At 37.0% G+C, this 24,346-nt stretch overlaps 1 protein-coding gene across 4 annotated transcripts in view; it reads left to right on the forward strand.

Moving 5' to 3' along the window:
- Nucleotides 1-3,273: 3,273 nt before the first annotated feature.
- Nucleotides 3,274-24,346, forward strand: part of VPS54 (VPS54 subunit of GARP complex) — a 92,666-nt gene continuing 71,593 nt past the window's right edge. Inside the window, exon 1 of one of the 4 annotated variants that reach the window (XM_030877369.3) lies at nt 3,274-4,141. The gene's annotated coding sequence lies outside the window, so the exon portion shown is untranslated. Of the gene's footprint in view, nt 4,142-11,213; nt 11,233-13,286; nt 13,419-24,346 lie in introns of those variants that run through there. The other 3 variants (XM_030877370.3, XM_060309937.1, XM_060309936.2) reach the window with 3 other exon arrangements.

Genomic DNA, 24,346 nt, shown 5'->3' on the forward strand with positions numbered 1-24,346 from the left:
GTCCATGAAGACTACTATGCAATAACATGTCTTTTGTACCATATGCATATTAAACATGATTCTGAGGGAGGAAAAAATGTCAATCCCAACAAACTTCTCTAAACTCTCAAAGCCTCTATGTTTAATAATTATCCTTCTAATGTTATGGGTTTATCAGTTTTTAATTTTCCTAGTTGAAGTTAGAGATAACATTTGCAATACAGTCCTATTTTTAAAGGTATTGATAGTAGAGTTGGGTTTGCATGGCCCTAAACACAGGTACACACATATGCGTACTCTGCACACAGGCTACCAAAGTAGCCATTGAAAGTAGAAATGACAGTGGGGACTTCTAGGAGACCAAGATCAAAATAAAAAAGAGAGGAGGGGGCTTCCCTGGTGGCGCAGTGGTTGAGAGTCCGCCTGCCGATGCAGGGGACACAGGTTCGTGCCCCGGTCCGGGAAGATCCCACATGCCTCGGAGCGGCTGGGCCCGTGAGCCACGGCCGCTGAGACTGTGCATCCGGAGCCTGTGCTCCACAACGGGAGAGGCCACAACAGTGAGAGGCCTGCGTACTGCAAACAAAACAAAACAAAACAAAACAAAAAAAGAGAGGAGGGAAAAGGAAGAAAACTAACAAGTGTTTATTGAGCCTCCCATGTTATCAGTTACTGTGCTAAAATGCTCATTTAATCCTTACAACAAATTTATCATTACCCTCACTTTACATTGGAGAAAAATAAACTGTGAAGGGGATATTACTCCTATTTGACAGATGAAGAAACAAAGGATTAGAAATTGGGATCAAAATCACAGAGTTAGTGTCAAAGCAGGTTGAAAAACCCAAAATTAGCTGAATTCCAAAGCCTGTGGAATTAATCATTGCAGGTGGTAGACAGACTCTAGGGTAGCCCCCATGATTCCCACTTCCTGGTATTCAAAACTTTGTGTAATTCCTTCTTCTTAAGTGTGAGTAAAATTTGTGACTTGCTTCTAAACCATAGAACATGGTGAAGATAGAATATCATTCTGTATTGCTAGATGACTCACTTTAGAGAGTTTAGAGACACGCCTTGCTGGTTTGATGAAATAAGCAGCCATAGTGAGAAAACCTATATGGCAAGGAACTGCAGGAGGCCTCTAGGAGCTGAGGGCAGCCCCCAGACAGCAAGAAGCTAGGGTTCTCAGTCCTACAATCACAAGAAAGGGAATTCTGCTAACAACATGAATGACTCTGGAAGCAAATTCTTCCCCAGTCAAGCCTCCAAATGAGAACACAGCATAACTGATGTATTGATTGCAGCCTTATGAGATCCTGAGCAGAAGACCAAGCTAAACTGTGCCAAGACTCCTGACTCACAAAATTATAACATCATAAATATGTGTTATTTTAAACTACTAAGTTTTGATAATTTGTACATAGCAATAGAAAACTAATACACCATGCTACCTTGGTTTTCCCTATCTTGGAGCACGGTAAATTATTAGTAAATGGTAGTTGCTATTATGGTAATCAAATGAAAATGTGGAATATCAGTGTCAAAGAGAAATGTAACAGGGCAATCTAACAGAGTTAAATAATTGTTTCCAAAGTAATCAAGCAGCTGATTTAGAAGATGCAAACATCTTCTAACACTAGAAATGTTATAATATTTCACGTGATAATAATACACTCAGTAATTGTTGGGAGTAATATACAAGTTTTCAGTATTCCATCATTTTTTTTAACTTTATTTTTTATACAGCAGGTTCTTATTAGTTATCAATTTTATACACATCAGTGTATACATGTCAATCCCAATCGCCCAATTCATCACACCACCATTGGCTTTTCTTTTTAATACTGAAATGATTCAAGGGATAACAAGTGAACATATTAATTAATTTGAAATTTATCTACTTCTAAATTACTTGTCCAGTTAACAGTTTTTTGTTTTGTTTTATTTTTGGCAAACCTGATCATTACCATTTACTTTTACATTTAGATTCATGATTATGAACTGTTCTGTGGAAAAGTAAAAATAAAATCATGCTGGATCCCTGAAAGAACTAAGTGCAATACTCAGTGTGTATTTTCTTCCTATGGTATGTTATCTACAGGTGGATGAGGAAAGCAAACCAGTCTGTCTTCTTCTAGTGTCTGGGAGATACTTCGTGGCTATTGTCTAACCCAAGTGCCAACTACAGCAACTTGGAATCTTTTTGAAACAAGGTGGGGTATAATATAAATGCAAATATTTTTTAAAAGGCCAAACTGCCAGGTTTAAGGCAGCTTTTGAACTATTGTTGATTTCCTGATGTTCCAAAATATAGGAACCTGCTATATTTCTTAGTATAATCTGTGAACTGATTCCAGATTTAAAGTGAATTATTCTCCTTTCTGGCCTTTGATGAAATTTGGTGAGTCTTTCCTTGATATGTTCATAATGTAAACTCATCTGGTTTTATATGAGATTGGGGATTTAGGAGGATTTCTTATTTTAAAGTTAAATTTAGTTCATATTGGAGACTGATATTCTCATTCTCCTTATTACAAAACTGTAGAGGATTGAATTTGAAAAACATACTGTAAGAATTTCCTCTCAGCTATTTTTGTTGCTTCCTTCTCTTTTGTCCTTCCCTTCCCCCCAACTTTAGCTCCTTAGTGTGTAAATTATTATTTCACAAAGAGTTATGTTTGCAGTTTTCAAAGTGACTTCTTAGAAGTGAAATTTGAATCATTTTTTTTCAATCCCCAAAGGTAAGACTTATATTTTCACTTTTGATTTAAGTGTCTTATAAATGCCTGAAACTTTGATATTTTTAGGCAAAGAAATAATTTCAAAATTGAAAGAAATCTTCCTAAAATTAAGACGTAAGCACTCAAATGGCCCTTTCCTCTCTTTTAAAAAATATCCTAAGACATCCCCTTTCTTGTGGATTGTATTTTATTGGATTAAGATCACCAGCCCTCTGAAACCCGGCTAAATTGGATTACCGTTGAGAATCACAGGGAGGAGGTATTAATAATATACACACACTTCAAGCATCTCAGTCAAATAGCAGGAATAACTGATTTCAGTGCCAGAGAAGTTTGATAGGTGCCTGGAAGGAAGGCCTGGAACTAGGGGAAAACTTAGAAGAACTTGGTGAGGGAAGGCCTCGAGAGAGAGACAATGCAGTTTCCAGAGTCCAGTGGATTGTTGGGGAGGGGTCACCTTAAACCTTTAAAAGGACGCTTAACTGGGAAATTCTGAGCAGCCTTCACTTTGAAGGGGGTGAAAGGAGAGGTGGAATGTTGTGGAAGTATCTTCTTAATAGGCGCTGGGTGGTTGTGAGATGCTTGGAGTCAGTTGGTCTGGGGGGTGGGCGAAGGCCACCCTGAGGGTTCGCGGACCGTCCCTCAGAAGGCGGCAGACGGCACCTGGCTGCCGCCGAGAGCACAGCGGGGTGGGGGAAGGGTCGTGGGGAAAAGTCGAGTTCAGCGTGGGTTTCTCTCTTTGCCTGGAGGACTATTAGAATAGATTAGAGGAGGCGCCGAGCAGCCGCGCGGGGTATTCCCCGCTCCGGGGTAACGCCGGCGGCGCCAGCGCCGGCCCCGGCCTTCTCCTGAGGCGGCGAGAGCTACCCCCGGTCCGGGCCGCGGCCTCCCGCCCCGGCGGAGCCGCGCGGTGGATTGTGGGCTGGGGGCTGCGGCGGCCTCACTGCGGCCTCGGACACTGTCTCCCCGGACCTAGCCGGGCCGAGGCAGGCGGGCGGAGTGAGGGGAACCAGTGGAGCAGGGAGCAGAAGCGCTAGAGTAGTGGTCGCGGCGCGGCGGCGGCGGCGGCGGCGGCGGCTCCTCTGGAGGCCGGGGATGTGGGAGAGGCGGTGGCAGGAGCGGCGGAGGCGGCGCTGCGGACCCGGGGGAAACTGCTGGCTGACAGGACACCCGGGAGAGACGTGAGGGAGCTGCCGCTGCCGCCTCTCACCCCCGAGCGGAGCTGGGCTCGAGAGGGCGGCCCTGTGCTCCGCCAGCCGACTAGCCAGCCGGCGCGGGGCGGGGGCGGGAAGCCGGGCTCGGGCCCAGCCGGGCTCCGGGCGGCGGCGGCCGCGGAGCAGCAGCCTCGGCGCGACGTGGAGGGTTGGAGGCGGCGGCGATGCACTAGGCCTCGCTCTGGGGCTGCTGCCCGGGACCCGCAGGTAGGTGTCGGGCCGGCCGCACGCGGCCCCCAGCGCTTCGCGGCCCACCCTCACCCCGACCTCCTGTAGAGGGAGGACCGAGACCCCACCCCCTCTGTCTCCTCCCCTGCCGGAGCCGGCAGAGTTTCGGTCACAACTGACCAGCGCCGAAGCTTCCATTCCTCCCGGCCACCACCACCTCCTCTTCCTTCTTACTCTCCCTCCGGGATCGGGGCCGGCAGCTGTGCTCCTCGCTTCCAGCCCGCGGCCGCTACGCCGTTCTCGCCCCTGTCTCCCCTCGGGGATCCGGGCTGTGGAACCGCCACCACCCGCCTTAGACGCTGCCCCCAAACTTTCCCTTTCTTTTTCTAGCCGGGCCCTTACCCCTTTTTGATCCTACTGGAATAATTTAAATTTAAAAAGTCATTTTTTCCCCCTGCCGAAAGCCAACCCAGAAAATAACTCGGTGTTTTGCAGTTTGGCAATTTAGCTTGCAAGCATTTGTTCAATAATTAATTTTTCTTCAGTTATGTCTTTCCATCTCTGCATTGGTACAAAGGCAGGCCTTTCCTGCCCTCCTGTCGTTGACAAGGGAACTTTTGCCTGCCCATTATAATTAACACTTGGTCTGTCCGTGTACTGAGTTCGGGATGGTATTTTTAGAATTTTGGTTGACCCGGGTTGCAATTTTTTTTAAAGTTCCCCTTTCACCAGCTTTATTTTGGTCTTTATTGGGGCTCTCCTTACTTTCGAAGAATTAAATTGGAATGTTTTTGTGTTTTGCTTTTAATTGGTTCTATATCTGATTTGTCAAACCCCAGGGCAATCTTAAGAGTAAACGCTTACAAGGCAAGTGATGTCATGATAGTATACTGAGATACGTGTTATTGTGGTAACTTAAACTGCAGATTTTGATGGACAGTCAGGTTGACTTTTATATCTGATGAAGTGTTCTAGTTGGAAAAGTACCTTCAGAGCCTTAATGACTTCTAAGCAGTTATGATAGAACAGATGGAATGATGGGATTTGTTTGTTTGACTGTATTTGTATTGCAGTCAGAGTCTGATTTCCTAGAAATAGGTATTACTTGATTGTTCATAGTGGTCATCATTGCTAATGATAGGTTTTGGTAAAAATGATCAATGCGTGCAAATTTTGGGCGACTGATAGTTGTGGTTTGAGGGATTAGATGTTTGAGATTTTATTGTGATTTGGCTGTTTTAAAATTATGCTTGTTAATTTCAGAATTATTGCACTATCAGGACAGACATTACAATCTGAGGGTCACTTTTAAAAGAAATAAATGTTTTATGGTTTTCTTTATAAAGAATGCATGCCAAACTATAAAGGCTGTTCACATTTTCTTGTTGTTGATGATATTAATATATTTTGGTCTTGGAGAGGTATTGTTACTCTAACACTGGGCTTTCTGAAGTGTTTTCCGTTGCTTTTAAATTATCCAAAGTTTACTAAGAAAAGATGATTAAATTTGCATATGTTTGTTTTCTGGAAAAGTTAAGGTTTATTTCTGAATAGGTATTAAGTTTTTATGTCAGAATTAAAATCAAATCTTACATAACTCTTGAAATGGCAAACTGCAGAATTTGCTCTTAATCACATTCCTTTCCTATCAGTAAAAGTTGATTAAAATTCTTTTCCTGCTTTTAGCTTTTTACATACTTTATTGAGTAAAAGTACACTTATTTAAAGTGTTAAATTCATCCATATTTAGTATATTTACATAATTGTGTAACCATCACCATAATCTAATTTTAGAATATTTTCATCACCCCAAAAAGAAACTCCCCTTACTCCCCACCCCAGCCCCAGACCTAGGCAACCACTAATATACTTTCTATCTCAATGAGTGAATTGTGGTTCACTCATAAATAGTATCAGCTCCCTGAAAAAATTTTCTTTTAAGATTAATTTCCATGTTTAAAATAGTTCTGGACAGGAAATAATCAACTGATCACTGGTATTAATAAGTGATGTTTTAAACAGTTGATATACTGTTTGGTTGTATTCCTCATGGATTGCTATAAAGAGTGGAGAAAGAAAAAAGTTAGGATTAATGACTTAAGTGATCTCAGGAGGTGGTTTAGTCAGCTGGAAGTCAGTAAGTAAAAGTTGAAGGAGTATTTTTGCATTGGATATTAGGGCTGGAAAAGATCTTAAAGGTCATCAGCTTACTTCCTGCTTGCTTCGCAAATAAATGGCAGAAACCAGATGAGGAAATCTGAAGAGTGGAAGGTTGAATCTCTAGAATGCATGGCTCAAGAACCACAATGAGACAATGTAAGGCAAGAGATGGGGATTTGCAAGTTAGAACTGTTTAGATCCTATGTATATATAAGTATGTATGTATATATGTATGTAAGTATTTGACATTTTACTAGCAGAGTAGGGAGAGAACTGGACATTCCCCAACTTTGGGATGGAGGGGAAGAGGTGACAGTAGATGCGATTCATGTTACAAAATCCTCTAAAATGCTTTAACCTAAAGGAGGATGGCATATATATTATTTAGCTATCTTCTTGTACTATTACCATCTTATTTTTAAAAATCCAAATTTTAAAAACAAAATTAATTTTTAAAAATTATACAGGGCTAGTTGGAGGCCTCCTTTTTCAAAGACCCAGGACCCTAACATCTAAACCAATGGTACTAAAATAAGGGCAGTTTTGCCCTCTAAGGAACGTTTGGCAGTGTCCGAAGACATTTTTCATTGTCACAACTGAGGGTGCGGTGCTATTGCTAAATATCCTAGGATGCACAGGACATGTCCTACTCCATCCTACCCCCCACACACAACAAAGAATTATCTGACCCTACATATCAGTAATGTTCTAATCCTGTAGTTTGTGTTATTCTGGTAAGGGCCTGAGCAAATGTGCTTGACTCCCACCAGATTGGAAAATATTTTCAGTGGGCATTGTTTGGTGGGTTACATAAAACTTTAGGTCCTCTAGCAATTCTCTCTCTTTGCAGGGGGAGGCGGTTGAGGGAAAATTAAAAGGAAATCTGTGACATAATGCAGATATTCTTTAGTCTGTTTAGTTGTCTTCAAATCTGAAGTAAAAAAATTTTTTCCTGAAAATGGCAGCCTTACTTTACTGCAGATTTGAACTATTATGTTTTGAATTGTTTGTTACTGGTGCATAGGTTTTTGAAATTGGAAATAGATAAATAGTATTTTCTCTATCTAGATTTCTTTTCCTGGTAGCTTCAACTGCGAAGAAAGGAGAGAAAGTAAGCTAAAGTGTTTTAATTAATTGTGTATGTTGTGATGAAGAAAAATTCAAAGCTTGTACATGAATCTCATCTTTTTTTTTTTCTTATGGGCCCCTTTTGACTCTAATTTCTTTATAACAAGCTTAATTTGGTGAAAGAAGAAGAAAAGATTGAAAAGTTGGAATCACTTTTGCTATTTACCAGCCTTATGACTTTAGATAAATTACTCAATCTTTCTGAGCCTCAGTTTTCTCATCTATAAAGTAGGAATAGTGATAATTCCTGCATTATAAACTTATTGTGAGAATTAAATGAGGTAATGTGTGTTAAGATGCTATGTCAACTGTAAAATACTATATGAGTTAGTTAATGTACCTGAAACTAATATAATGTTATATGTCAATTATACCTCAGTTAATAAAAAAAGGGTTACTTGTTTCAGAAGAATCAAATTAGATGGTGCCAAAGCAGGAATATAGAAAGCTAGGCAGAGAATAGTAACTGCTGTCAACCTCTCTAGGGAGAAGAGAGAAGTTCTAAGAATATATTGCTAACAAACTAGTAAAAGAACTAGTATTATCGCCATAATCTGGAGCTCTTCCAACTAGGGGCAGACTGACTTCCTTCAGTAGCACCTGAGGGTATCACTATTACAACACAGTATAAAACTGATTATTGGGCTTCCCTGGTGGCACAGTGGTTGAGAGTCCGCCTGCCGATGCCGGGGACACGGGTTCGTGCCCTGGTCTGGGAAGATCCCACATGCCGCGGAGCGGCTGGGCCTGTGAGCCATGGCCGCTGAGCTTGCGCGTCCGGAGCCTGTGCTCCGCAACGGGAGAAGCCACAACAGTGAGAGGCCCGCGTATCGCGAAAAACAAAACAAAACAAAAAAACTGATTATTAAAATGGTGAAATTAAGTTATAAAGAATAGGTTACCTTGTTTTCAAAATATGCTCTTTGAAAAGTCATAAAAATGTATAATTTAAGAATTAAAAATTTCAAAAGTGCCTTATACAAAAAGTTTTAGCCTTATCAAGAGTAAGCTATAGTTATCTGCATCAGTTACCTTGCTGGGAATAATTCCTTCTGTCTTCATTTACTATTCATGCCTTTCTTCATATTTTAAGGGTTGTATATGAATATTGTGGTAATTTATCATATTTTATGATGTTTTTCTCATGAGGAGTGAATAAAGTAAAATTTTGAAATCATAATTGTTATGACAAGAAAGTTTGTGCCCTTGTTTGTTTTGTTTTGTTTTTATTTTGTTTTGTTTTTCAATTTGGTTAAGTAAAATCCTAAACTATAGCAGTGTCAGTTGGGATGGAGAGCAAGGGATGGATTTGTGATGAATTTTAAAGGTAGAATCCATAGGACAGTTCAAGTTGGTATAGACTTTGAAGAATGTGGAGAGGTCAGGGAGTTAAGTTGGCTCTAGTGTTTCTAGCTTGGTAAACTACATAGATGGTGTTGTTAACTGAGCTAGAGAAGGAATAACGTTTTTGGCAGGTAGGAGAGGGTGGATAAAGATGGTAGATAATGAATTTAAGTTTTGGATATATTGAATTTTAGGTATCTCTGAGACTTGTAGGTGAAGATGCCCAGTAGGCAGTTACAAATTTGGGTATGGAATACTGAAAAGAGTATATCTTGAATCTATCCAGTTTTCTCCATCTCCTCTACCATTATCTGAGTTCAGGCTACTGTCATCTCTCACCTACAAGTTTCCTGTTTGGTCTCTTCTAGTATTAGTCTTCTCCAATCTGTTTTCAGTACTATAATCAGTGATTTTTCTTAAGGACAAATTTGATTATATCATTCCTCAGCTTAAATTATTTCTGTGACTTTCCTCATGATGAAACCCACATTCCTTATTCCTTTAACAGATTTATAAATTCATTTAAGTTCTTTTCCCAACTTATCTCTCTAGCCTAATGACTCTCCACAACTCCCTGTTCCCCTAAAATAGACAGATTGAATTACTTGTGGTTTCTGGCAATAAGCTCTCTCTTCCCTCCAAGCCTTTGCACTACTGTTCACTATTCCTGAAGTGTTCTCCTTATCACACCCTTTCTCCCCTTCATCTATCTGACTCATTTCTACTTATGTTCAGTTCTTAGTAAGCCTTCATTTGTGCATTATTATTATTGAAAAATTTTAAACCCACAGAAAAGTCAAAAGAATAGTAGAACGAACACACACACACCATACACACACACACACACACACCCACACACACACACACGCACACACACACACACACACACACACACCCCTTTGCCAAACCTGAAAACAGGATGTAGGTATTATGATGCTTCATTCCTAATACTTAAGCATGCATCTCCCAGTTACAGGGACATTCTCTCACGTAACCACAATACCATTATGATACCTAAGAATGTCAACAATTACTCAATAACATTATTCAACATATAGTCCATACTTAAATTTTCCCATTTGTCCCAAAATTATAGCTTTTTTTCTCCCTTTAATGCAAGATTCAGTCAAGATTCATACATTGCATTTGGCTTGTATGTCTCTTTAGTCTCTCCCAATCTGGACTAGTCCCACTGTCTCCCTTTCTTCTTGGATTTATCTTTTGAAAAGTAGAGGCATTTGTCCTCAGGTATCTTCCATATTCTGAATTAGTCTGTTTCTTTATGATTCGATTCTGGTAGAATATTTCTGGCAAGAATACCACAAAGATGATATATATACCCACCACTTTATCACATCAGGAGACACATAATGTCAGGCTGTCCCCTGTTGGTGATTCCAGCTTGATCACTTGGTAAAGGTGAGAACTGACAGATCTCTACTATTTAATACATAATTGATAGCGTGATACTTCATTGCCATGTAAATATCCTGTTCCTAACAATCTTTTAAACTAACGGTTTTAGCATCCATTAATGATCCTTGTTTGAATCAGTCATTGCATTGGAGGGTTACAAAGGGTGATTTTTCTAATTCTTTCATTCCATCTACATTTATTACCTTCATTGATTTTTGAGAGCAGTGAGGTCAGGTTAGATGAAAACTGAATATAAGCAATTGAATTTAGAAATCAGGTCATTCCTCACCTTTTCCAGAGCCAAGTGAGTGGTGAAGATGGAAGATGGATAACTAAGGAGGTAGACCAGAGAGAAAATAGAGGTTTGCCAGTGAAGGGGAGGCAAGAAGAAGTAGCTTGAATAGATAGAGTTGAAGGAAAGAACTCTAATTTAGTACTTGAACATTTTTTTTGATGGATTGATGAGATTGACAATAGGAGAGTCAGGAGAGTCAGGGAATAATTAATAGGACAAGGTCTCAGATGAAGTGCAGAAAGATGAGATCAAGAACAGCAGGTTGGGGGATTAACTCTGGAAAAGAGTAGACACCTATACTGTACCTCAGAAAGTTAGGAGTTGTGTATAGGTGAGAATTAGGTACGTTTGGATATGGATGGAAGAAGTCATATCTGAGGACTTTTTTTTATTGCTATGTGGTAGACATTTACTTTTTGAGCGTGAGATTGATGGAGGTAAGCTAGGGGACATGAGAGTAATGAAAATTTGTTATGAATACTGTGGGGATTGGGAAAGAGAAGTGCTTGAGGATAAATAAGTGAAAGGACTGCTAAGCAGAGCCTCATCTGAGATTGGAACTCATAAATGTATAATCTGCTTGTTTTACATAAATTTTCTCTGGCAGTGTTCTGCAGCCAGGAACAAAGCAAAGACAGATTGTATTGAAGATGGATGAGGGAAGGGAGAATTGAACATCCAAGGGAGACTGTTGAAGTAATTGACCATGAGATCCAAGCTAAGTGGAGAAGCTTGTGAGGCAGAACTGGGCTAAGAGACCCAAACAGTGGGGAGAGGAGGTATAGAGGTAATCAAGCAGTAATTAATTAAAATGCTAATTTATTGTTGGTTTGGGGTTATAGTACTAATAAACTTTATAGTTATTTACTTTATACCTCAAACTAACATTTAATATTTTCATTCTTGAACCACTTACTGACTCACTGCAGGTGAGTTTCTAGCTATTTTGCTTTATTTTCTCTAAAAACAATTTCTTGAATGCATCATCTTTATTATTACTTAACATTTATAGAGTACATACTTGTTTAGATTATTTGAAGACCGTTCTCTTCAAGGATCTAGATACAAAATGTATTTTATTTACAAAGATAGACTTAACACTAGATTGTTTTTACTCTAGAAAGAAGCAAGGCAGGGATAACCCAAAGCAGTGGATAAATCCTAGTGTCATTTTTGTCTTTCTTAGGAAAACATTAATATATAATTTTCTCTTAGCAACTATTTTCAAGGTAGGGTCGATTATACAGATTTTCTTTTAAATTTACTCTTTTTGTAGAAATGTTAATAAGTATCTACTGGTTTGCATATTTAAGACATTTGTACTCTCCAATAACTTTGAGCGATTTTAGGATTTATTTGTTAATCTTTGGTCAAGACACCAAGAACAGAATACCAGTGTTCTCATCTGATTTACTTTGACAAAAATTTCACTAGTAATACAGTAATATCAATGCCCTAACGGAGTATAATAAAGCATCCAAGTTATATTTTGATTTCATTCAATTTTTTACATGCTAGAGACAGATTTTTTTCACAATACAGTTTTATCATTCAGTTCCAGGCCTGTGAACCCTTCATTAATTTCAACGGTTGCTATAGTATGTTATTTTAGTGTATTAAGTCTCTGATGAGTGCTGGGGAAAAAAGACATTGTTTTTAATTTTAATAACATCTAGATTTAAAAAATATATTTATGTTGTTTTTTGAGGATATTTGTGATTTTATTCCTGATAAGAATGTCACACGTGAAATAGTACTTATAGCCATTTAAAAATACGTAAATTTAATATTACAAATATTTATACTTTTTATCCTTCTGGCCAAATTTCTCTCTTACTGTTCCTTCTTGTCACTAAATCAAAGTAAATAAGGAACTTGAGGAAACACCTGTATTCAGAGTTTCCTACAAGGCCCAGGGTCTCATACATGTCAAATGGGAATGTAAGGAAAAAGCAAGTTAGATTAGCACAACTTTGTTCTTATTTTCTGTTCCTTTAGCTTCAACTTGATTTCCCCCAATTTAGAAATACTGATATATGCAAGAAAAAAAACACCACACTGTAATGTCCAACCGAAGATAGATGTGATGGAAGTTAGTAGAGATTATTTTTTAATCATAGTAATTTAAAATATCTCAAATATGTCATATTTTAAGAAGCACTTGCTTGACATAAATCACAGCAAGATCTTTTTTGATCCACCTCCTAGAGTAATGGAAATAAAAACAAAAATAAACAAATGGGACCTAATGAAACTTCAAAGCTTTTGCACATCAAAGGAAACCATAAACAAGATCAAAAGACAACCCTCAGAATGGGAGAAAATATTTGCAAATGAAGCAACTGACAAAGGATTAATCTCCAAAATATATAAACAGCTCATGCAGCTCAATATTAAAAAAACAAACAACCCAATCCAAAAATGGGCATAAGACCTAAATAGACATTTCTCCAAAGAAGACATACAGATGGCCAAGAAGCACATGAAAAGCTGCTCAACATCACTAATTATTAGAGAAATGCAAATCAAAACTACAATGAGGTATTACCTCACACCAGTTAGAATGGGCATCATCAGAAAATCTACAAACAACAAATGCTGGAGAGGGTGTGGAGAAAAGGGAACCCTCTTGCACTGTTGGTGGGAATGTAAATTGATACAGTCACTATGGAGAACAGTGTGGCGGTTCCTTAAAAAACTAAAAATAGAATTACCATATGACTCAGCAATCCCACTACTGGCCATATACCCAGAGAAAACCATAATTCAAAAAGACACATGAACCCCAATGTTCATTGCAGCACTATTTATAATAGCCAGGTCATGGAAGAAACCTAAATGCCCATTGACAGATGAATGGATAAAGAAGATGTGGTCCATATATAGAATGGAATATTACTCAGCCATAAAAAGGAATGAAATTGGGTCATCTGTTGAGACTGGATGGATCTAGAGACTGTCATACAGAGTGAAGTAAGTCAGAAAGCGAAAAACAAATATCGTATATTAACGCATATATGTGGAACCTAGAAAAATGGTACAGATGAACTGGTTTGCAGGACAGAAATTGAGACACAGATGTAGAGAACAAACGTATGGACACCAAGCGGGGAAAGTGGCAGCGGGTGGTGGTGGTGATGTGATAAATTGGGAGGTTGGGATTGACATGTATACACTGATGTGTATAAAATTGATGACTAATAAGAACCTGCTGTATATATATAAAAAAAAAAAATCAAGTCATCCAATGATGGAATGACCTAGTTGATTGTATGACTGACTTGACCAATAACAGAGTGATGTGAGTAACAAAGAGATCTGTAAGTCATTTTATTTATAGGAAATTTTTAAATTCTAAGAGCTATTCTGAAGACTCATCATGAAGTTATCTTGCTTACTTGGTGAATTTTAGATCAATTTTTCACAAATCACAAACATGTATAGTGTTAGTACACATCCTGAGGGCTTTAAAAAGATCTTTCTTATGTGATTATTTAGGTGATTTTTCCCTTTACTTATTGAATGTATGTGCATCTGTATGTGAGCATGCACATGTGTTGGGAAATATAAGTTAAAAAAAAAAAAAAGCACTTGCCACAACATTTTTGGAATTTTAAGAGCCAATTTCTGGTAAATGGTATAGTTAAGCTTCTTTCATACAGGTAAGACACAAATAATAAACTTCTCTACTATATAAGATTTATCATCTGACAGAATCTAGTTTAATCGTAATTTTTAAAGTACTTAAAATGTTAAAAAATTGTATATCATATACATTATTGCTCACAGTTATCTTAATACTGAAGCTAAAATTTAAACCTAAAGATTTGGGCTTTCAAGAAATACTAACAAATTAATGCTATCATATAAATAAGTATTTGTCTTCTCATCTTGATAGCCCATAGTAGCGTATTTGTCCCTCATTGCAGCTCAGGAATTATCCTTTTGTTAACAAAAGTAGTAAATTATACTGATGAAAAGTGTCTTTTTCCTTGAGTAATAATTTTCTAGCAGTCCCAGTCTTATAAAATTATTTGAGCCTAAAACTGCCCTAAAAAACAGTCTTTAAAAAATGATCACAATCAGATGTTAATTATTGCTATCATTTATTTTTAATACAAGATGGACATAGAGGACTTCCCTGGCAGTTCAGTGGTTAAAACTTCATCTTTCAACACAGGGGGTGCAGGTTCGGTCCCTGGTTGGGGAGCTAAGATCCCACATGCCTCACGGCCAAAAAACCAAAACAGAAGCGATATTGTAACAAATTCAATAAAGACTTTAAAAGAAATGGTCCACATCAAAAAAACCTTAAAAAAAAACCCCAACAAGATGGACTTGTTCTTCTAAATAATTGTTATTGGATCAGTAATTGATCTGATAAGGAGAAAAAGAAAACAGAAAAGTAGAGCACTGGGTGCCTGAAATGGATGGGAGGCAGTAGTGAAAAACATAGGTTTTTGGGGTTTTTTTCTCTCTCCGGAGAGGCAGTGTGGTTTGGTGACAGTGACATGGAATTTTGAATCAGAAGATCTGAATGCAAGTCGCATCTTCACAACTAAGTAGCTAAATGGTTTGAAGCCAAGTTACTCTTGAACCTGTTTCTCTATCCACATAATAGGGATCAATGATTCATTCATTCACAGATTCACTCAGAAATGTTTTTCTTGCTAGGTTGTTAGGAAGACCAACAAAATAATCTGAATGAAAGCAAGCAATTATGAACCGTGTAGTGTTTAGTCAAATATTAGTAATGATGTAATTCATCTTATTGTCTTTCTGTTGCTTCCCTCTCCTCTGCCATCCTTCCTTATTTCATAGATAACGTATTTTCATTGCACTCTTAATCTTAGGACTTAAGAGAATTTTCAGAACTAGTGGTAGGAGTGAGGCAATCCAGGTTCACCCAAGTCCCAGCTGATCTGCCTGCCCATCATGGATAAGGGCATTAGGCAGAAGAGTAGGATGGAAGGCAACTTTTCTGGATCAGCTTGTTCATTTTCTTACTGCTGCCTGACAAAGTCCTGTTTTTCTCAAGGTGGGGCATAGCCCAATGTGCCTCATAGTCTCTGGGTATGATTATTCTTTATCTTTTTTTCTGCTTCCTCCTCTCCACCCCATCCCATTCCCATGAGTATCTAACTCTTCTTTCTCTCTCATCTCCTTTCTCCACCACTTTTTCTTGTTTCTTTTAATCTCACCCTTCAGTTGATTTCTTGCTGTTTGCCTATAAATGTGCTCCAGCCTCCCATGGCCTAAATAATTCTTGCTCAACTCTAATCGCTTTTTTTTCATCACCAAAAATATGTTGATATTGTTGCTTTTGTTACTTCATCACTTACTTAACCTCTTGTGGTATGGCGTCTGTCCCAAACACTGTCCTAAGACTGTTCTAATCCAGTATCCTTTCTGAAGTTAATAACCTTCTTGACCTCTCTGTCTGCAGCATGTTGACACTACTTTTCACACTTTCTTCCTGGACACTTCTCCCTTGGCTTCTGTAGGATGGTTTTTCTGATTGCTTTCTTCCTTACCTCTTACATGTATTGGCCCCACCCCTTGCTCTGAGCTCTCATTGGCCCTCTTTTTCTGCACTTTCTTCCTTTGTAATATTACTTTCCTGCGACTAAAATTATTTACACTATTATTTCTGTAATGTAATTGAACTAGGAACGGTGATGCAAAGTTCAGGGAGGCAGAATTCTGTTTACTACAAGACATAATTTTTTTCCTAAAACAATTATAGTTGTTTTGTAGTAATAATCTGCTTTTGAAGTAGTCAGTTCTCTATTACTGTATGTTTTCAAGTGGAGGTAGAAAGGATTCATATATTCGGTAGAAAGTTGAGCCAGATGATCTCTGAAAGTCCCATCCAACTCAGAGATTGTAATATTTATATCATCCACTCTACTCCCATGGATTGAATTTTGACCTTTATTCAAATGTCTTCCAAAGCATTATTTCTAGCTTCTCTGCCTCATCATCCCTCTTCTCTCTCACAGTTTTTACCAAAAATTGCTTCTGTTTTAGGCTACTGTTTATTCTAGCTTCATCATCATTTTCCACTACTCTTTTTTCTTTCCTTTTACTGGCATGGCTTTGAGGACCACTGTTCTATGCTTTGACTACTTTTCTGACAGTAAATTATATCTGCCCATATTGGTTTGCTTCCCCCCGCCCAACCCAAACTAGGGGCACTCAAGCAAGGGACACGAATAGAGGAGGCTTAGAAGCCTAAAGTTTAAATTTATTTTAAAACTTTGTATGGCACAGTCCAAATGTTAAGGCTTAAGATGTTTATAATGGTAAATAGTAGTAGTTGCAATTATTTATTGAATGTCTACTATGTGCCAAGTACATAGATTATGTAAATTGTATTTCATTTAAATGTTACAACATTCCTATGAGGAAGACACTGTTGCTGTCCCATTTTATAAACGAGGAAACTGAGAGGAATGTAAGAAAGTTGTCAGAGGTCACACAACTATTAAATGACAGAGATCTAACTCACTTTATGGCTAGTTTTCTTAACCAATATATTATACTGTGTTACAGGAAAGGTAGAAATCTAGAATCAAATATTAGAAAGTTAGGTAATGTTATACAAACAAGGTAGCGTATTCTCGACTTAGGTTTTTAGATTGTTTTGAATACACGTGAACTTATATGAGATATTGTTAGTGGCTTGTGTGTGCTTACCTCCTTTTCCATGAGAGTCATTCATTTATTCATTCATTCATCCATCCAACATTCATCTGTGCTGGGTGTGGTATAGGAAGATGAATGAAACAAATATAATTTTATGATGTAGAGAGAGAGACAGGAAATAAGCAGGTAAATAAATAGTTATAATTTGAGAAAGTACTATAAAGTACACAAACCATAATGCTACTAGTAGAGAATAACAGGGATATGTGTGTTGGATGGGGGATAGAGTAAGGGGAGGATGTGCTTAGATACTGTGGTCAGGAAAAGCCTATTATATAACCACCGTTAACATTTTGTCATATACTTTTTTATACATTATATATAGCTATATAAAGTTTTTATACCAAAATGAGATTGTACTATATATTCTGTTTTGTAATCTCATAATTGAGTCTCTTGAAACAATAGCCATTGTGTGTTAATTTCCTTACCTAGTTCACTCTAACCTCTGCATTCTGCTTCTACCCCCTGTATTGGACTTGATATCGCTTCCCAATGTGATGTGGTCACTTCCTAATTTCCAAATCTAAAGGAGGTTTTTGCCTTAGTGTTTTATTTGCCAATTCTGAGCTGATTTTTCTTCCCTGGTTTTTCTCCCACCTTCTTGGACGTTCCTTCTTGTCTTTATCACAAGCTGTTCTTTATATCTTTCTTTCACTTCTTTCTTCAGAAATGTTGGAGTCCTCCTAGGTTCTATACTTGGCCCTCCTCACTAATACTCTCCTAGAGTGATCTATTCAACACTTGTGTCTTAAGTCTATAATGACTCACTACAGTCTTGTGGATTAAGTCTAAACTCCTTTGTAAGATTCCACCCAGCTTAAGGAATATTCATTTTTTATCTAAAGAAAAAAGAAATGAACCTGTACTAATATTTATTATGAGGATAAATATTATCCTCATATTTGATACTAGCATCTTCAATCCGTCTGTATGTTTATCAGATAGTCAAGTTACAGATAAGTGAGTAAGCTCAAGGGATTAAGAGTGGTATCCTTCACTTAGTTCATCCTTGTCATGTAATAGCCTTACATGAATAGTTAATTGGGTTTACAAATTATGCTATCTAGTTTTAACTAAACCAACTCTTATAAAATGTTTAATTAACCTAAAATGATTCCTGAAGAGAAGTCACATCTTGGATGAATACTAACAATGGAACCACAAATAAACAAAGCACAGAGTTGGATTCTCCTATTCTTAGTACAAGCTCTTCCATACATAAAAGTACTCAAAATAGCCGTCAAACTTAAGACTATGTTATGTATGTTTTGTGTTTTTTTTAATAAGAAAAAGCATTCCAAATTTGCTGATCTTTTCAGAAATGGCATGTGACTGTCAGTAATATTTAACCAAACAGATAGTGAAACACACAGACACAAAACACAGACAGACGCACACATTAGATCTGTTTCCACAGGGTGTTTTTGTTTGTTTTTATTTTTAAATAATGAATAAGAAAATGTATAATAGTAGTTGATCTTCTAGAAACACTCAAGCTATGGTAAATCTGTTTTGAAAACAGATGTTTGGAAATATTCCATCATTATGTTATTTTGTTAAATGATGAACTCGTTAAAAACCCAGACTGGAGTTTTCTACCCTGTTTTAAAAATCTCAAAATAGAGAGTTTAGGAAGTGTGATCAGTGATTTCTTCCATTTGGTTCTACATATATTCGTGAGTATCTTTTTAAATTTTCTATAATAGGCATTAAAAGCCAGGTATAAAAATAAATTGAACTTAGAGCCAAACCTTTGAATCACCATTTCATAAAGTTTAAATCAAGATTTTTAATAATAATGAGGTATAGTGCAATCACATTGCTATTGATTAAAAATAGAGTAAAAAGTACTTTTTGCCATTAATTAATAAACTAGATTATTTTTAAAAGTGTTTTCTCTCTATCTTTAAAAAAGTTCCATTTAGCACAATTTTATATAACCTGCATTAATACAGTTGTACCCTATATAATTTGTAAACGGTGATTGCTTAAAATTTTTTTAACTGTTGGGATACAGGATCAAAAAAGTTTGTAAATTGCTGATATAGATCGTTAAGTATTCCAACTTCAAAGGAAAGCTAGTTTTCTGAGGGTTATAGTCATTAGAAAGATTCATAGTGGAGGTAGGTATAAGGCTGAAACTGAACTTTTGTAATAGCATCGTTCCTGATTAATAAAGTGTCATAGTTAATCTTATGTATCAACTTGGCTAAACTAAGGGATGCCCACTATTGATGGTAAAACATTATTTCTAAGTGTGTCTTTGAGGGTGTTTCTGGATGAAATTAGCATTTAATTCAGTAGACTGAGTGAAGAGATCTGCCCTTGCCAGTGTGAGCAGGCATCATCATCATCTAATCCTTTGAAGACCTGAATAAAACAGAAAAAGCAAAGGAAGGGTGAATTTGTTCTCTCCTCTTGAGCTAGGACATTCGAATTATCTGGCCCTCATACATCAGAGCTCTTGGTTCTAGGCCTTTGGACTCCGGGTCTTAATAGCAGCAGCCACCTGTATTTCAGGCCTTTGGCCTCAGACTGAATTATACCATTGGCTTTCCTGGTTCTCCAGCTTGCAGAAGGCAGATTGTAGAACTTCTTGGCCTCCACAACTGGGTGGTGAGCCAATTCCTTGAATAACTCTCTTATAAATATCCTATTGGGTCTGTTTCTCTGGAGAACCCTGACTAATAAATATAAAGTAATAAGTTTTCATAGGAAAACATTTGGAAAATGCAAAAAAAGCACAAAGAAATAAAAATTTCTTATAATTTTGTCATTTGACAGTAACCATTGTTAATATTGTGGTATATGTCCGTGCAATTTTTTTTGGAAATATGTATGCTTATTTTAAATTAGAAAATTGGGATCATACTGGCATACTACTTTGAAAACTGTTTCCACTTAACAATATATGTTAAACATTTTTGTGTTATTAAATATTTTGCAATTGTATTTCAAAAAATTTTTAATTGTGGTAAAAAATATGTATAACATAATGTTTATCATCTTAACCATTTTTAAGTATGCAGTTCAGTAGTGTTAAGTGTATTCACATTGTTGTGCAGCCAATCTCCAGAACTTTTTCATCTTGCAAAACTGAAACACTATAATCCATTAAACAACTCCCTGTTTTCCCTTCCCTGGCCCCTGCCAACCACATTCTACTTTCTGTCTCAGTGAATTTCACTGCTTATGTACCTCATGTAAGTGGAATCATACAGTATTTGTCTTTTTGTGATTGGCTTATTTCACTTAGCATAACGTCGTCAAGGTTCATCCATGCTATAGCAAATGTCAGAATTTCCTTCGTTTTTTAAGGCTGAATATAATACTCCATTGTGCATATATACCACATTTGTTTATCCATTCATCCGTTAGTGAACACTTGGGTTGCTTCTACCTCTTGACTATTATGAATAATGTTACTATTACATGGATGTACAAATGACTCCTCAAGACCCTGCTTTCGGTTCTTTTGGGTATATACACAGAAGTGGAATTGCTGCATCATATGGTAGTTCTAGTTTTACTTTTTTGAGGAATTGCCATGCTGTTTTCTGAAATGGCTGCACCATTTTACTTCCCACCAACAGTGCATAAGGCTTCTAGTACCTCCACATCCTTGTCAACACTTTTTGTTGTTGTTGATGATGTTTGGTTGGTTGGTTTTGTTTTTTTGGATAGTAACCATCCTAGTGGATGTGAAGTCTGCAATCCTATTTTTAATGACAGTGTAATCCATTGGCTATACTATAGTTTATTAAATAACCGATTCCTTCTTATTTAGAAGTTTGTTTCAGCTTTTTCACTCTTAAAAATAATGCTGAGGTTATTTTTGTTCATATTTTAGAGTGTTTGTATATTTGTTTTCTTAATATATGTTATCTAGAAATGAAATTTGAAATGACCTTTGACGGAAGAAGAGGCATTGGATAGGTAGAAGGATGATATGAATATTCTAGGAAGGACACAGCCTTAACAAAGACAAGGAAGCCTTGATAGTGTGATGGATTAGAGGGACAATTAGACCACCGTATCCAGAATAGAGATTATCAATGGGTAATAGGAAATCAGGCTAGAAAGGAAGGTAAACTTCAGATTGTAGAAATCCTTGAGTACCAGCTTGTAAAACTTGGCACTTGTTTGGAAAGTAATGAATAACTTTCCAAATGAAAGCAAAGGTTTTTGAGCTGAAGTATGACAGAATGAAAACATTCTAGAAGATTAATCCTAAAGCAATGTGCAGAATGGTCTAGACTGAAAGCAGAGACCAGTTAGAGGACCACAGTGTGATAGAAGGCCGATAGAGGGCAGGCAAGTTTAGGTTTTATAAAGTAGGGTATATTATAAAGTAGGGTATCACTTCTGAAGAATAGAAGGGAAGTAAAATGATTAGTTAGTATATCTCTGTTAACCACTTTGGTAGGGGGGGAAAAAAGACTTTTGCTATTACTTTACCTGTAATAGGCAATTTCATAGATAGTTCAGAGTTGGCTGTAAATGATTTTGTAATATCATTGTTCTCTGTAAGCAGCTAATATTATAGTGTAGAAGCAAGGGAAGAGATTTTTACACAGTATCTGGGTAATGCCTGTGGTAAATGGTTGTCCATCTCAGCTGCCTTCTCATTCAGCTTCTAAGGAATTTGTTTCTATATATGGTATTATTCTTCTGCAGCATTAAAACTTGATTGAAATTTATTGATTTTCTTTCCTCCATATTTGAAGTTGTACAAGAATGCCATCTTCAGGCAGATTAACAGTTACAAATTTAATGTTTTTCCTTCTCTCTGATATTTTGCATTATTTATCTATTTAATGTTTGAAAAATATAGTTTCTTTCCCCCAACTTTTTATTGTGAAGACTACAAAACATACAGAAAAGTGAAAGAATAGAACATGTTAGTCATATGTACTTGACTTAGATAAACCATTTTTAACATTTTGCCATATTTGTTTATCTGTGTGTATTTTTTGCTGAATCATTTGAAAGTAAGTTGTAGGTGGCATCATGTTTCATTCCTGAATACTTTATTGTTCATGTCCTGAGTATAAGGACATTTTCCCATAATCTCAATACCATCAATCCACTTAAGAAAATTAATAATAATTCCAAAATCTCATATAACATCCAATCCATATTCAGAATTTCCCAATTGTTCCAAGAATGTATTAGAGGCTTTTTTTTTTCTTTTTTAACCAGCATCCCATCAAGGCTTGTATATTGCCTTTAGTTGTTGTCTCTTTATTTATTTTAATATAGAATAGTTCCCCAGCTTTTAAAAATGACATTCATCTAAGTGTCCAGGCCAGTTTTCTTGTAGAGTGTCTCATATTCTCAGTTTATTTGTTTCCCCATGTTGTGGTTTAAATCTCACTATCCTACTCCCCTCTGTTTTCTTAGACTGGAAGGTAGGTCTAGAGCAAAGGTACTTAACTCAGTTCACATACTCTGTAGGGTCTGTGAATAGAATACAGGGAGTCGGAACTTTGGATGGGGAAAAAATTACATCTTTATTTTAATTCAGTGGTTCTCAACTGAGGTGATTTTTGTCCTCTCTCCTCTCTTCCCCCGCATAGGGATGTTTGGCTTTGCCTGAAGACATTTTTGGTTATCACAACTGGGTGCGAGGCTGCTATTGGCATCAAGTGGATAGAGGCTAAGGATGCATCTAAGGATCCTACAATGTACAAGGAAAGAATTATCTAGATCAGAATGTCAATGTCAGTGGTGCCATGATTGAGCAGCCATACCTTAACTGAATTTTAGCATTTCCTTTAATTGTGAATGTAAGAAACCTTTCACAGGGGTATTAGCACTAGCTGTAACTTTGTCACCAAGAGAAATTTCAGATGTTTTCATATCATATTAAATTTATCTCAAAATATTTATGCTCATTTATTGCTTAGAAATTAGGATAAATTTGCATAATCAAGCAAAAATATTACTGTATTAAAATTTAAGAAGATAGTTTGACAGCTATATTTCAGTATAATTGTCCATTGTAATCTTATGTATTTTATGCATTATAAACATTATTCTGGCAAGGGTTCTGTAGACTTTACCAGACTGCCAAAGGAATCCACAGGACAAAAGGCTTAACCCTTGGTCTAGAGGCTTGATTAGATTGGGTTAAACATTTTTGGTGAGAATGCTTCATAGGCGATGATGTTTATTTCATATTATTATTTCATGAATCACATAATATCAAGTTGTCCTATTATTCTGAATGATGCCAAATTTGATGACTTAGTTAATTAAGGTGGTGACAGCCAGATCTTTCTATTTTAGAGATACATTTTCCCCTTTGCCTTGCAAAGTAGTCTGTGAGGTAATACTTTAGCACTAGGTGAATTTTCTGTTTCTGAACAGCCTTTCACCTAGTAGCTTTAGCATATATTGATGATTTTTGCCTAAATTGATTTTTACATTGGGGGTTACAAAATGGTGATTTTCTATTTCAATCATTCACATTTACTGGCATTCTTCTATAAATAAGAGATTTCCTTTCCCCTCTCCCACTCCACACCCTTTTCCTCATCCCCCTCCCCCCAAGTAACACTATAGATTCATTATTTTGTATTTGTTCAATATGTTACACTCGGGGTTTTTTTTTGAGTGCTCAACTTGTCCTAAATGTGGTCAGTGGGAGCCCTTTAACTTGGTCCTTGTTCCTTTTGATAGATCCTACTGGTCTTAGAGCATTTCCTTGCTTTCTGGCACAAGTGTTCTCATGATCAAATTGTTCTTTCTGTGCTTCAGGTTTGGAGTCAACTATTTCTTTAAAGAGCCATTGTTTCTTTGTGGGGAATGGTATTTAGAAACCAGGGTCTGAGCACTTGGTGTGGTCATTGCTTCTGGAGTGACAGTGCTTCTAGACCTTTTAAATAGAAGCTCTTAACTGAACTTTTAGCATAAAAAGATATTTTGAGCTACAAGAAAGAAAAATCAAATGTTTCTGATTTACACATCCTTGCAGTTTTTTTCTTTTGGAACGAATGAGTCTGTTTATTCCTTTCTTTATCAGCCCAGACCCATGCTTCTGTCTACTCACTCAAGGATTATTGGTAGTTGTCTAACTAATGTTTCTCTCTTCTCTGTTCTATATACTACCCATTTCATTCATCTACAGAATATAATATATTTTCTGTGTGCCAGGAACTGTGTTAGGCATATAGAATACACAGGAA

This window comes from Globicephala melas, chromosome 12 (assembly GCF_963455315.2).
Source record: "Globicephala melas chromosome 12, mGloMel1.2, whole genome shotgun sequence".
NCBI classification, from domain to species: Eukaryota; Metazoa; Chordata; class Mammalia; order Artiodactyla; family Delphinidae; genus Globicephala; species Globicephala melas.